This window comes from Hetaerina americana, unplaced genomic scaffold (assembly GCF_022747635.1).
Source record: "Hetaerina americana unplaced genomic scaffold, ioHetAmer1.1.p SCAF_13, whole genome shotgun sequence".
NCBI lineage: Eukaryota > Metazoa > Arthropoda > Insecta > Odonata > Calopterygidae > Hetaerina > Hetaerina americana.
Window position 1 is genome coordinate 8,556,976 of NW_027286403.1, and position 12,443 is coordinate 8,569,418.

The window sequence follows — 12,443 nt, forward strand, 5'->3', positions numbered from 1 at the left end:
TAAAGCTATAAGCCTTTAAGAGTAGTCTCGCCAATTTTGTCTAATCAGCTTTAAAAATCATGTCTTAGAAGCTCATTAATAGCCAGTGTCGTAGTTTTTTGCCAAAAAACTACAAAATACTAAGTTCATGTTTTTAGATTATGTAGAAATAATGAATTTTGTTAGCTCAACTACATTTTTCTGTGTAAAAGGTCTACTGAGTTTCGAGATGCTTCCCTAAAAATTAAGTTTATGCGTTATGGATAATAATGGTGTTAATTAAGATTCCTTGGCGAAACCCTATATGAGAGATTTTGAAATGTACGATTTAAGATATAATGAATAATGGTCGCACAGATATTATGGCAATTCACAAATACCAAAGTCAATGAGGATGGATACATTGCGATCTCCTAGATTTTAGTTAGATTGGATGAAAATAATATTAGAAAATTTTAAATTGTGAATAATGGCAATTTCTTTGGGTTCTTGGTATCCGTAAATATTTTCATAATAATTAGAAAGACAATGAAGTTCTATGTTTCACTAAAGATTAAATCTTAAATAGTTTTTGTATTAATCCTTTCACTAGATTTGTAAATCTATTGTTAGATATCCTTAGTTTTACATCTTTACGAACATGGAAAAAACTGATGCACCTTTGCAATGTGACATTCAATGACTCCACGCCCGTAAGTAGGCAATTATAAGCAATGCCAATCAAACTCTGTACAAACAAATAAGTTACATTTGAATTAAACTATTATACAATGAATTTGAGCAAATAACTAACCATCACTAACAAAATTCAAACTTTGATATGCTTTTTAATTTTGCCTCCCCAGATTATTAAGCATTAGAAATTGCGTCATTTTAGTTATAAGAAAGAATTTGTACTTGACAGTCAGTTATTTATATAACGCCAGCTTCATTTTGGGGAAAATGAAAGCGTCTCATTATATTTTTATTGCCTTAAATACTTAAATCATGTTGTTTTGTTTTTTCTTCTAAATTAGAATCTGTCGCCTGCACACATTATACGTCACGGAGAGTACGCAACTCTACTTATTTCAATGCTGAAATGGGTTAACTGGCAAAACATATCAGATTTACGGACAAAAATTATGTTCTTATTTTTATTTTTCATTTATTTATTAAAATTGACAAACAATTTAATCAAAACTTGATTATTTTCTAAGAAGATGCTTCTAATTTGTTTCAACGGTGTTTAAAACGCGAAGCGTTTGATAGTGCGTCATTTTCGGTAATTATTTTTCAAGTCAGTTACTTATAAAACGTTATGTCGTATAAAAGTCAGTTTTTCACGTTAGTCAGTCAGTCACGTTATAAAATTCACATTTTTTCAATATGCAAAAGTTAGCGACGCAGAAAACGCTAAATATTGATTCCGTTAGCAGCAGAGGCCACTCCTTTTCTCATTTATTTTTCCTATACTTAGGCTGCATCATTTCCCATGATTTGAAGGAAAAGGTCATAATTTTTAAGTCAACTGCTCTCGTAAAATTATTACTTTCTTCCGGGAATTTGATACCGTTACTTCATATTTAAGAATTGAAAGTGAATTCTATATTAATTTACGTTTTTACAGTTTCTACAATCAATTAGCTTTCTCTAGCATACTTGCCTCTTCATGGATACGCTGCACTGATTTTTGTTATGCTGATTATTGATTCACCAACTATTTTTTGTTGGAATCAGGGGAGAAATAGATTTTTATGTTTGAATTCACAAATTTTTATTACGTTAGTTACATTAATGAACAAGAAAAATCACAAATTAATGCCTTTCGCAGCGGATTTTGCTCCCACTCTTTCCCAATCTCCCACTTTCCCCCAATTTCCTAACTTCATATTTCAGAAATTTCTAAATTTTCGGGAATTAGTGAAATTAGTTTTAAGGTTAAGTTACTCATGTAAAGTTATGTCCTAGTTTGGAAACATTGGAAATCACAAGAAATACTGGGTTACTGAATTAAAAACTCATTTTATTTTGCCATGCTTCTTCGGGTTAAGATTATCACCTGCACACTTTCTGTGCCATAGAACATCTACGCTGTCAATTATTTTATATTGAAGAACCTCACAGACTAAAAATAAGCTCAAAGCAGAAGTCTATTTTTGTGATCAAAAATTGTTTTCTTTTGAGGCACCTGAAAATATTACATTTATAAATTTCAAAAATGCATGAACACATTCCTTGAATAATGAAGCCTGAGAATAAGGACACCTTTTAGGGTAAAACTCATGAATTTGGTTCACTTTTGGTCATTTTTGCGTAGTGGTTGCTGGAACAAACTCATTACAATCATATTAACTTGTTGAAATTACTTTTTGACTGGCAAAGAAAAAGGCACTTTTCGCAATAATAGATTTCACGTTCACATATAGATTTCGTATTTCCTTCGTAAAATCTAATTTTTCTCTTGGTGTGCTTTTCATGCTAACATACTTCTTTCCATCTTGACCTACAGGGATGTAACGAGAGCGACAACATGAGACATCAACTACAGATTTTTAATTAGTACTCGAGAACAAAGTCAAATATCATGCTCGAGGAGCTCGCAAAAATTTTGATTCAAAATTCCCTATTGGAGAGACAAAATTCGCTACTGTATTACTCGGAGCGCATAAAAGTTGCCTAAATGAAAATAGATGAATAATTCAAATTGTTACGAGTCTGAAAGCCGCGTCAATAATTCTTTCCAACTTTGTAAGGCAAATCGGTTGACGTTTCTTTCGTTAACTTTCGTTCCAGCAAAAGAGAAATGGCCAATTGCTAGTTATTTCATTTCCCTGAAAATCTCGCGCTAAACCTTCTTTTCTTGGAAATTCCAACAGCTGACTTTTTTAATGTAGGCCAGACTATGCACAAGATTTCCTTTTTGTCTGAAACTTTTAACCGTGGAATATGAAATGGATTCTAAGCTTAAAATATAAACAGAGTCGCGAATAATAGCCGAAAGTACCAAGTATTACGTTATTTATGAACCCACGATTGCTACAAAAAATATAGAAAATAACTGATACGTGAAGGCTCATTAGGATAACTTTCACGCCTTGGGAGGTGGGAAAAAGTTCAAATTATCAATTGTATTCATTAAGGGTCCATTACGCCTATGTGGGTTTAACCAAAGAACCTGCGAATAAAACCGGAAAAGACCAAACACACTTATTCAGGCATTATTACCGCCCACAGTGGGAAAAATAACGGAAATCAGGGTTAAGAGGCGACAAAATATTTCTGATCAAATTTAGTTTCCTGTGAAAATGCCAGGGAGTTATTTAATTTCTCTAAGAGGAACCCCTCATTTGCGGGTGAAGTGGATCCAGCAACCCTTCGGCCGAGATCGGCGCGTACGCCATACACGCGCCGATCGGGTACATGGCGTACGCGATCGGCGCGTACATGGTGCCGATCGCGTACGCGCCAGCACCCCCACAGGTTTCCCACGCTCGCGACCCGAGAGAGAGTTGACAGCCGCCCCGTTATTAGGGGTACTTCGCCGGTAGACATCTCGCGACGGCGAATCCCCCGGTAGGCCTCGACAATTCCCATTCTCCACCCGACCGGAGCTACAGTTTTAGCGCCAGGAGGGACTTACCCTTGCCACAGGTTGAATGGCCTCCTCACTCCAGGTCACCGGCGGCGTCTTTCTCATGCACTTGGAACAGGATCGGGGCTGAGTCGGTGGTGGACCTTCGGTTGACGTCCAGCGACCGAATCAGAGTAATGACAACCGTTAATAAGGGCTACCTGCAGCTTTACTCCCTCTTTTCTGTTTCTTTCTGAATGGACAGACCTCCTGGTGACTGTTGAGTGCAGAATAGGCTTCAGAAGTGTGTGACCTATTTATATACAGGAGTTATCCCCTCCCAACTTGGGTGGGGAGGACTTGGAGGTTTGGAACCGAAAGAATCCGAATGTTAACGGTAGGACCCGAACGTGCAGATTGCGGTGGAGGGAGAAACCTGCACTCCGGGATTAATGCATGGAGTGGTAGGGTAGGTTATGTCGGAAGGGCAAATATGTTTAGGATGGGGTAGTGTGGCGAGGTGTCTTAGCCCCCAAACCCTTGGAGGAATATTGGGGTGAGGTAAAATCTAAGAGTAGGAATAAGAACGGAGCTGGGATAAAGTGCTTCATCGTGCACACGAGAAATAGTCCCGGGAAAAATGCTTGTTTTTAGCCTTGAATCATGCCAAATACATGTTATATTTGGAGAAAGATGATCTAACAAATTATTTATGTCAATCATGTAGCTGGTAATTGGTGAAAATAGTTTTGGCTTTCTGCTTTAAAGGTAAAGATAGAGTAAGCTCAGGCCCTGAAGGGAGGAAAAGCCGAGGCTTAGGGGTGGTAAACTCCCGCAGACCAGGGGGAGAGCTATGGAGCTATGGCGTTCATCATTAACTTGAGATGTGAGGGAAAAGTGTACAGCATGAGCTAAAAAAGAATCGGAGAGAATTAATTGTTAAGCGCGACAAAACTTTCATAGGCAGGTTTGCCTAAGGCTCGTATATCAGGCTAATTAATTTCCGAGTACCTCTCATCTCTCACTCTCCACGAGGTCAATAAAAGATATTTCGGGAAACGGTAATGAAAAACGTGAACCATTTCTTGTGGTAGCGGGGAAAAACTTCAACGATTAATAAGGAAAATCCTTAAAATAATCTAGAGAGCACCTGATGATGATGTACACCTGAAACAAACTCTAATAGCTATAATCTCTTCGAGTTGAATATACATATATATATATATATATATATATATATATATATATATATATATATATTCATTGACATGGAAATAGAAAAAAAGGAAAAGGGATAGGAACACGTGTAAAAGACGATCACAAGAATAATGGGGAAGATGGAATCGAACATATGACAAGCGCAAAAATGCTTCCGTGACCAAAACTCGAACCATGAAATTTTGCCTTGCCTCAGGAAAACGTAAATTACACTGATATCAGCGAAGGTTAATGCATTGTATATCGGCTCCTCTCCATGTGCCTTATATCTATATCCATGTAAATTATGTGTTCGCTATGTGGCGGGTTTTCGTGTTTGAATGTATGTATATGGATAAATATATAATATATTATTTATTAATTCATATAGACGCGGTAGTCAAAGGGAGGAGCCGGGTTTGACTCCGGAGCACGGCTCTCGAAACCAGCCTCACCCAAATTGTGTGATTGTGCACGTACCAGAAGGAATATTTCTCAGGGTCTCCCTGGGAAACCATAGCCGGCATATGTAAAGGATCTGGCTCCCTGCTCTGATGAGTGAATTTCACGCTTCGTCGGACTGAATGAACTGACTGAATGGCAGGGGAAATACTTAGAGTCACACCAGTCTTTTTATCAGTCACATAATTTGCCTTCCTCCCTCACTTGCCTCTCGAAGTTCATTATAACAATTAAGTTTTCTCCAAATTTCCTTCAAAGCTCTGCAACATGCCGCCATTAAAGGAAAGTCTTCCTTCTTCTTCCTGTACAATTAATCAAACAACAAAGACTAGAGATCGAATGTAAACAAAATCTTTACGTTTTTGATAAAACTTTGTTTTTTAATATGAAAATAATTTTTTTAAACTGAAATACTCGCTTTTAACAGTTGTTATAAACCTTTTCGTGATTTGACTAAAAACAAAGCGACGTCATGGAATTGCTCGATTCCGATTGGTGATGCGGAAAAATTAGGACATTTTCTCCCCATCCAAAATATACGAGGGAAAATTGAAAGGAAACAGGGAACAAGAGGAAAGGATAGTAGTATAGCAATCATACAACATCATAAACGATAGGAACAGTGCGGTTCGTGGTACGCATAGCCAGAAGAAAAGGCGAGACTCTTGTGTGTTGTCTTTTTCTCCTTTGGTGGGTGAAACAGCTCCCTAACGCCATCTCTTGGCCAAAGAATCGGCGCACTTGTTTGCATAAAGCATCGCAGATCTCAGTGTAAATTACGTTTCCTGGATAGCTCAAGTGGTTGAGACCAACCGCCCGGCAAGTGGAAAGATCCGGAGTTCAAGTTCCGGTCTAGGAAATATTTTTACAATCGTGATTTTCCTGATTCCGCATCCCCACCTCTACTGTGTTGGCTCTTTATATGTGTTCCAATCCCTTTTCCTCTTCTATGCGAATGAGTATTTCTTCGCCGTTTGGCGGGATTTCATGTTTGAATGTGTGTATAAATATATATACATACATACACACACACACATGTTTATTACTACCCTATTGCAAAGATGATTTACATTCTCTAAAAATCGTATATTGACACAATAAGTGCAATAAAAGAGGAGTTCGGCAGCATAGAACCATCATCAAAAGGCGGACATCGAGTAGGGCAACCTGGGCAGTTGGGTTGACCGCGACCATTTCTCTTGCAAAACCGAGGGGATATATAATTTAGCATACATTTATTTACTTCTACTTTTTACTTTAATGTTATGCTTCTAATGGAGCATCCTGCCACGACCACCAAGTTTGAACTAGGATATTGAAAACATTATCAATGCCGCGGGAATTGGGCTCATAAAAGTGTTGATCGATTCGTGCCTCACTCGCACTCTCAAACACGCATATCCAGATTCCTTACGCCCAAACCAACACCACTAATCCTTGTCAGTAGGGGAATTTCATGTAGGTGGAGGTCCCGAGCCAACAGGCCAATCTCGTTTATTCGCGATACAGGAAGTTTGACGCAGGGCACGCAGAAAGGAGCAAGCGGCGGAGATGTGGGAGGGAATTGAGTCAAGGAGAACTTTGGGTTGGAGGTGGGGGCTGTGGTGTGTGGGGTGGGTGGGTGTTCGGGAGGCGCGAGAGGGAGGATTTGTTTCGGGGTCGATTCATGCACAGATGGGAAGGGTGCACTCTGCCGAAGAGGCAGGAGGGACGCGGTAGTGGGTATTCGGCGACACGCGCTGCCGAATAGCTCCGATCAATTGGAAGGACGTGGATAAAGAGGGGAAAGAAATAAACGCGTTCAAGAGAACCGAAGAGGTGGTGGGAAAAAATAAATCACCTATTCCGCTATTCCGTGGGAAGGCGGCGTAGGACAGGGATTCGCACTTTTCCCTCACCGAGCGGCGGAGTTTCTCAGAAATTCACGGAAGAGGGGAAGTAGAACTATTGTATGGATTTCGTCCAACTCTGTCGGTGGATATTTTATTGCTACAAATGCTTCGTTTTCGTGATTGCATGGACACTAAATTATACAATAAATGTATGGAGCGTACTATACCACAGTGATAATTCGTGAACAACAGGAGTGAAAGAAAATAATTGCAAAGGAAATGTGGTATTAAGCAAAAATAACGACGATTACATTGGAGGAAAGAGTGCATATCAAAGTGACAATGCAACGAGTGGGAGGGGAGAGAGGTGCCTCAGGCATGCACTTAACACAATTTAAAAGAAAATTTGTGCAAAAGCTCTTCTAAAGCTCTCAACTCCCAAGGGAACAAGTCGCTAGAATCACCATTTACTTTACAGATGTGTGTATGTATATATATATATATATATATATATATATATATATATATATATATATATATATATATATATATATATATATATATATACATATACATATATATATATATATATACATTATATATACGTCACGGATTTATATATTTATAATATTTGGACGACACAAATAACATGAATATCACTTAAAAGGGCACTCACATTTTGGATTGCTTGAGCTTTCGGCCTTCTCCGAAGTCTTCTTAAAGTAAGACTGAAAATTTCGGAGAGAAGTTATCGGTCAGGGAGGGGAAGAGGAAGGTGCAGGAAATGCTGGGAGGGGAATTAAAAATGGCGGTTAAGGGTGAAAATTTTAAAAGATCGGAAAGCTAGTATATATGCGGATTCACGAGTTCTCACCTCTATATTGGTGGCTGAATCAGGTAGGGATTCTAGGATGTTAACGGAGAAACACTGGTCGAATGAAAGGTTGTGGGAATTTGCGTATGAAGTGATAGGAAGAAAAGAGAGTGAGGGAGAATTGCAGGAGTAGCGGTGATTGTTCATTCGAATAAATACGGGGGTAATGCATTCACCTATGTAAAAGATAGTGCATTGTTTGCATGGCAAAAGATAAATAATGTTTTTTGAGAGTCACTTAGCGTGGGAGCGAGGTAAGGGGGCGATGAGGGGTTGTGGAGAGAGGGGAGCAGATTTGATAAGTAGACATGTTATACTTCGGGGGCGGTTACAATTAGCGGAAATATGAGCAAATTTATCAGGGGGGCGCCAAAGGGTTCGTGGATCTCAGAAGGTTTTTGAGATTGGCGGGTCGTTTGTATGCGAGAGATAGGCATTGGGGTAGTAAGGATAAGGTCACGTCATTGTCATGTAAAATAAGAAACAGTTCTTTAAGGAAGGTTTTCAGTCTGTGTGATCCGGGGAAATAGGTGGTGCAAAGGTTGAGTCCTGCGTCAGATGTGGGCTTGTTTCTATGTGGTGTGTGTGGTCGGGTGAAGCGGTGGATTTTATTTTGTAGGAGCTTTTCTGGGTAACCGCGTTTGAGGAGTGCAAGGTGTAGATTGTCAAGGTGTTTGTTGAGAGGGGCTGTGGTGTTGCAAATTCGGTGTCCGCGGATAGAGAGAGAGTTAGAAATCGAGCGTTTGGTGGGTTGAGGATGACAGATTGTGTAGTGTAGGTATTGCTGATGGTTAGTGGCTTTAATGTGTACTAATGTGGTGAATTTGTTGTTTTAAAGTGAGATGTCTGTGTCAAGAAAGGTGATGGTGGAGTCTGAAATGGAAGAGGTAAATTTTACAGTGAAAGTTGAATTTAAGGTGGATAAGAAATTGTTAAGAGACTCAGAGCCATGTTTCCAGAGAATAAAAATATCGTCTGTGTAGCGGACCCAGAAAAGAGGTTGGAAGGGTTGCTCTGAAAGGAAAGTCTCTTCGAGATGGCCCATGAAAAGATTGGCGTGTGATGGTACCATTCTCATTCCCATCGCTGTGCCTTTGGTCTGGAAGTAAAAACTATTTTGGAACGTAAATGTGTTTTTAGTCAGGACTAAAGCGGAAAGATTGAGGAGTAATTCAGTCTGGGGACGCTGGGGTAGGGGGCGTAGAGAAAGATAATGCCGGAGGTAGGATAAGCCTTCTGCATGGGGAATAGAGGTATAAAGGGAGGTGAGGTCGATGGTGGCCATAAGTAGGTTAGAGGTGGAGGGAACGGAGACAGATTTTAGATGGTGGAGGAAGTGATATGTGTCTTTCGTGAACGAGCGCAAGGAGAGTACAAGAGGTTGTTTGGATGGTGGTCAAGGATTACGAAGATTCTTTTGGTGGGAGAATTGGAATAGGAAACTATAAGGTGACAGGGGATTTTGTGTTAGTGTATTTTAGGGAGGCGATAAAACTCTAAAATCCAATCCCAACATAGTTGTCACCTCCACCGATAAAAATTGTAATTCTAAACACCAATGATTACATTTCTAAAGCCCTCGGTCATCTCAATGATACATCCACCTATACCACTCTCACCAAAAACCCAACACCAATTTTCCAAACAGAAATTCAGTCTTTCCTCCTCCACTCTGGACCAGAAGAAGGTCTTAACTCCCAAGACATATCCCTACCTTAACCCCCAAACCCCAGAACACCCCAGTTTTATCTCCTTGGCAAGCAGTTCAATGCGACCAAAACCTTCGTACCAAAAATTAAAAACATGTTGCACTATTGTATATTTTGTGTATTCTAATCTACCCGAGAAACAAAATATGAACACCTCCTTAGCGTTTCCAATGAATGTTTATGTAGCTAGTAGCCTCTATTTGCACCATGCAAATGGACTTCCATGGTACAACCAGTTGCAAGTTTTAATGCAGTAGTATTCTGATTATCGTGCCTTTCACTGTCAGAAGCCTTTTCATTCTCCTCAGAGCATTGTGTTACTTAGAGCTACGGGAAGGAAAACGATGCCTGAGTCAGTTATTCATGGGCAGGGCAGACATTCCCGAGTGGAATATATTCGAAGATTTTCCTCTAGAAGAATTGATTTACCTATGATTTTCACAGAAAAATAGCCAGCCAAGTAGAGAAGAAAGGTTGTAACCGTGCATCATTAAAAATGTTCTAAGACTCTAATCTCGTCAAATTCGTTCCATTCTCCAAAATTCTTTCATAAAAATGAAATAAAATTTCGTTCAAAGAATGGGACTTTGTTAAATACTAATAAATTATTCATGCATAATATATTTCACAAATTATATCTACCAATGAATTGCATACTAAAAGGGTATTATTTCTTCAGTCTAGTAGTAGCCTATGATCGCTAATAAAACCAGGCATTAGTGTTAACGGTAAAAAATTATAACATTCTCAGTACTTAGGTTAGTAACATCAAATTAGCGTCATAAAAATTTGATTTTCATTGAAAGTGCTTGTCGAGTACATTTGACATGATTCGGCCACATGTGAAAAGAGGGCTCTGACGGTGACGGTGACTCTTCGTTTTTATCGGTTACGACTAACTAAAGAAATAAAAGCAATCGAACCGTTAATGGCAGATTTGATTTTCTATTATGGCTTTCAACGAGGGCTTTCAATGAGTGTTATAACAGGGTACTATACATTAATTTAGAGTACGCAATCGGTTTTCAAAATATAATCAGATTTTGAATCTACTTAGTCGATTTATTATCACTGACCAAAAGGACGACAACAGGTTATATTGAACAACCTCCGATTATGCAGGACAATAATTTCAAAGTATTGCTGGGGAACCAATGGCGTATGTGAATTCCCTCATAAATATTCAAACTGAGAGTTAAGTGAGAACTAATGCATAGCCAACGCTACCAAAAGTGCGCACGATTTGAAAGAATGCTATTTGTTGATTGGAACACGCCCTTTCCTAACAGAGTGTATACTTTTAAGAATAGATGTGAGGTATATATGTAATAATTTGATTGATGCGTGGTGTATTGTATTATATGTAATAGCTTTTTTTTTAATTTATCTTTTTTTCTTGCTGATTAATGGTTTTAAATGGGATGGGGATACGCTTGTTTTGTTAAAGAGATTTGTGTTTTGAAGTCTGACTTTATCTATTATCTTTTGCGATTATTTGGGACTTGTGTGCCACCTGACACTGTCTATCAGCACATGTGTATTTTTAATAATAATAATATTAATAAAGCTTGGTCATCCCAAAACTGGTTGAACATCGCATAATATAATTTGGATGTGTGTGTAAAGGGTTTTCAGAGTTTCACAACAAAAACAGTAATTTTTCAATCTCATATCTATAAAAAAACGTAGATTCGACAAGTGTTTCGTTTGAACATCGAATCTTGTTTGCTTTGTTCACTTGTGGCTGTGGAAAACATGCTACAGGTGGAAGAAGTTTTACCACCGCTTCGACAGGCGGAAAATCCTCTAAAGCTAAAAACGCACAAATGCTTAAAAAACCAAAGACAATCTTAAAGCAGAGGCTTCGAGGGATGGCGTTAAATCATTGCAATCGGAATGAATTCCAGAAAAACAAAAACAAACACCATTTTAAAATAATTTTTGATCATATCAATGCTTAACAAAGCCAACGTCTGTTTGATGTTCTCATGTGAAGTTTATTGAGCGTAAATTCTCATTTTTCAAATAAAAGAAAAATAAATAAAATTTTTTGTAGAAATGAAATATAATGGTCTCTCTTTTGCATATATAGACTCGTGGTACATTTATGTGTGGCTCTGCGAGAATCAATCTGCTTAATTTTTGCTCAACTTCCTTGTGTTTTCTGTAATACCTATTAGATATTGAAAACAATCCATTGAAACATCGCTCATGGCCTTGGATAGGGAGATATCAGGAAGTATGAATTAGTTTCATTAGTTTTATTTCTCTAACAAATGTTCTTCTAATTTTTAACAAAATAACACGATATGATGAGTTAAGGGAATCAATTGGTACATATTGGCGTGTAGAACGTGTCTTTAATTCTTTTCATAAAGTAGCCATCCTCTTAGTTTATACCCTTTATTTGCACTACTACATGGCTCCTGGAGGAGCCATTATTATTCCTAACTAAACCCAAACATGGGTTCTGTGATCGCGAGTCTAGTTAACGTTTTTTAATATCTTCCTGTTCGGCCTGAGGTACTCGTAACGGTGTCACGTACGATGAAGAGGTGCCTCGGTGACAATTTTCAATAATCTTGAATTTTTGTCCAAGACTTTTATGCAGTATATAATGTTTTTAAAGGTTTAATGTTACTCATCACGTAACTTTTTAACTGATTTCCTTAGCTCAATAATTATATTTAATTAATTACCATTCTATTTACACATTTCAGATGATACTGATATTCGCAACTATCAATGTCCTAGACTAAGCATTTACAGAACGGGTAATGCTCAAAATTTACGCCAACTTTGACTCGAAGTTCTGCAATTTTAAGTTAAAATTATTT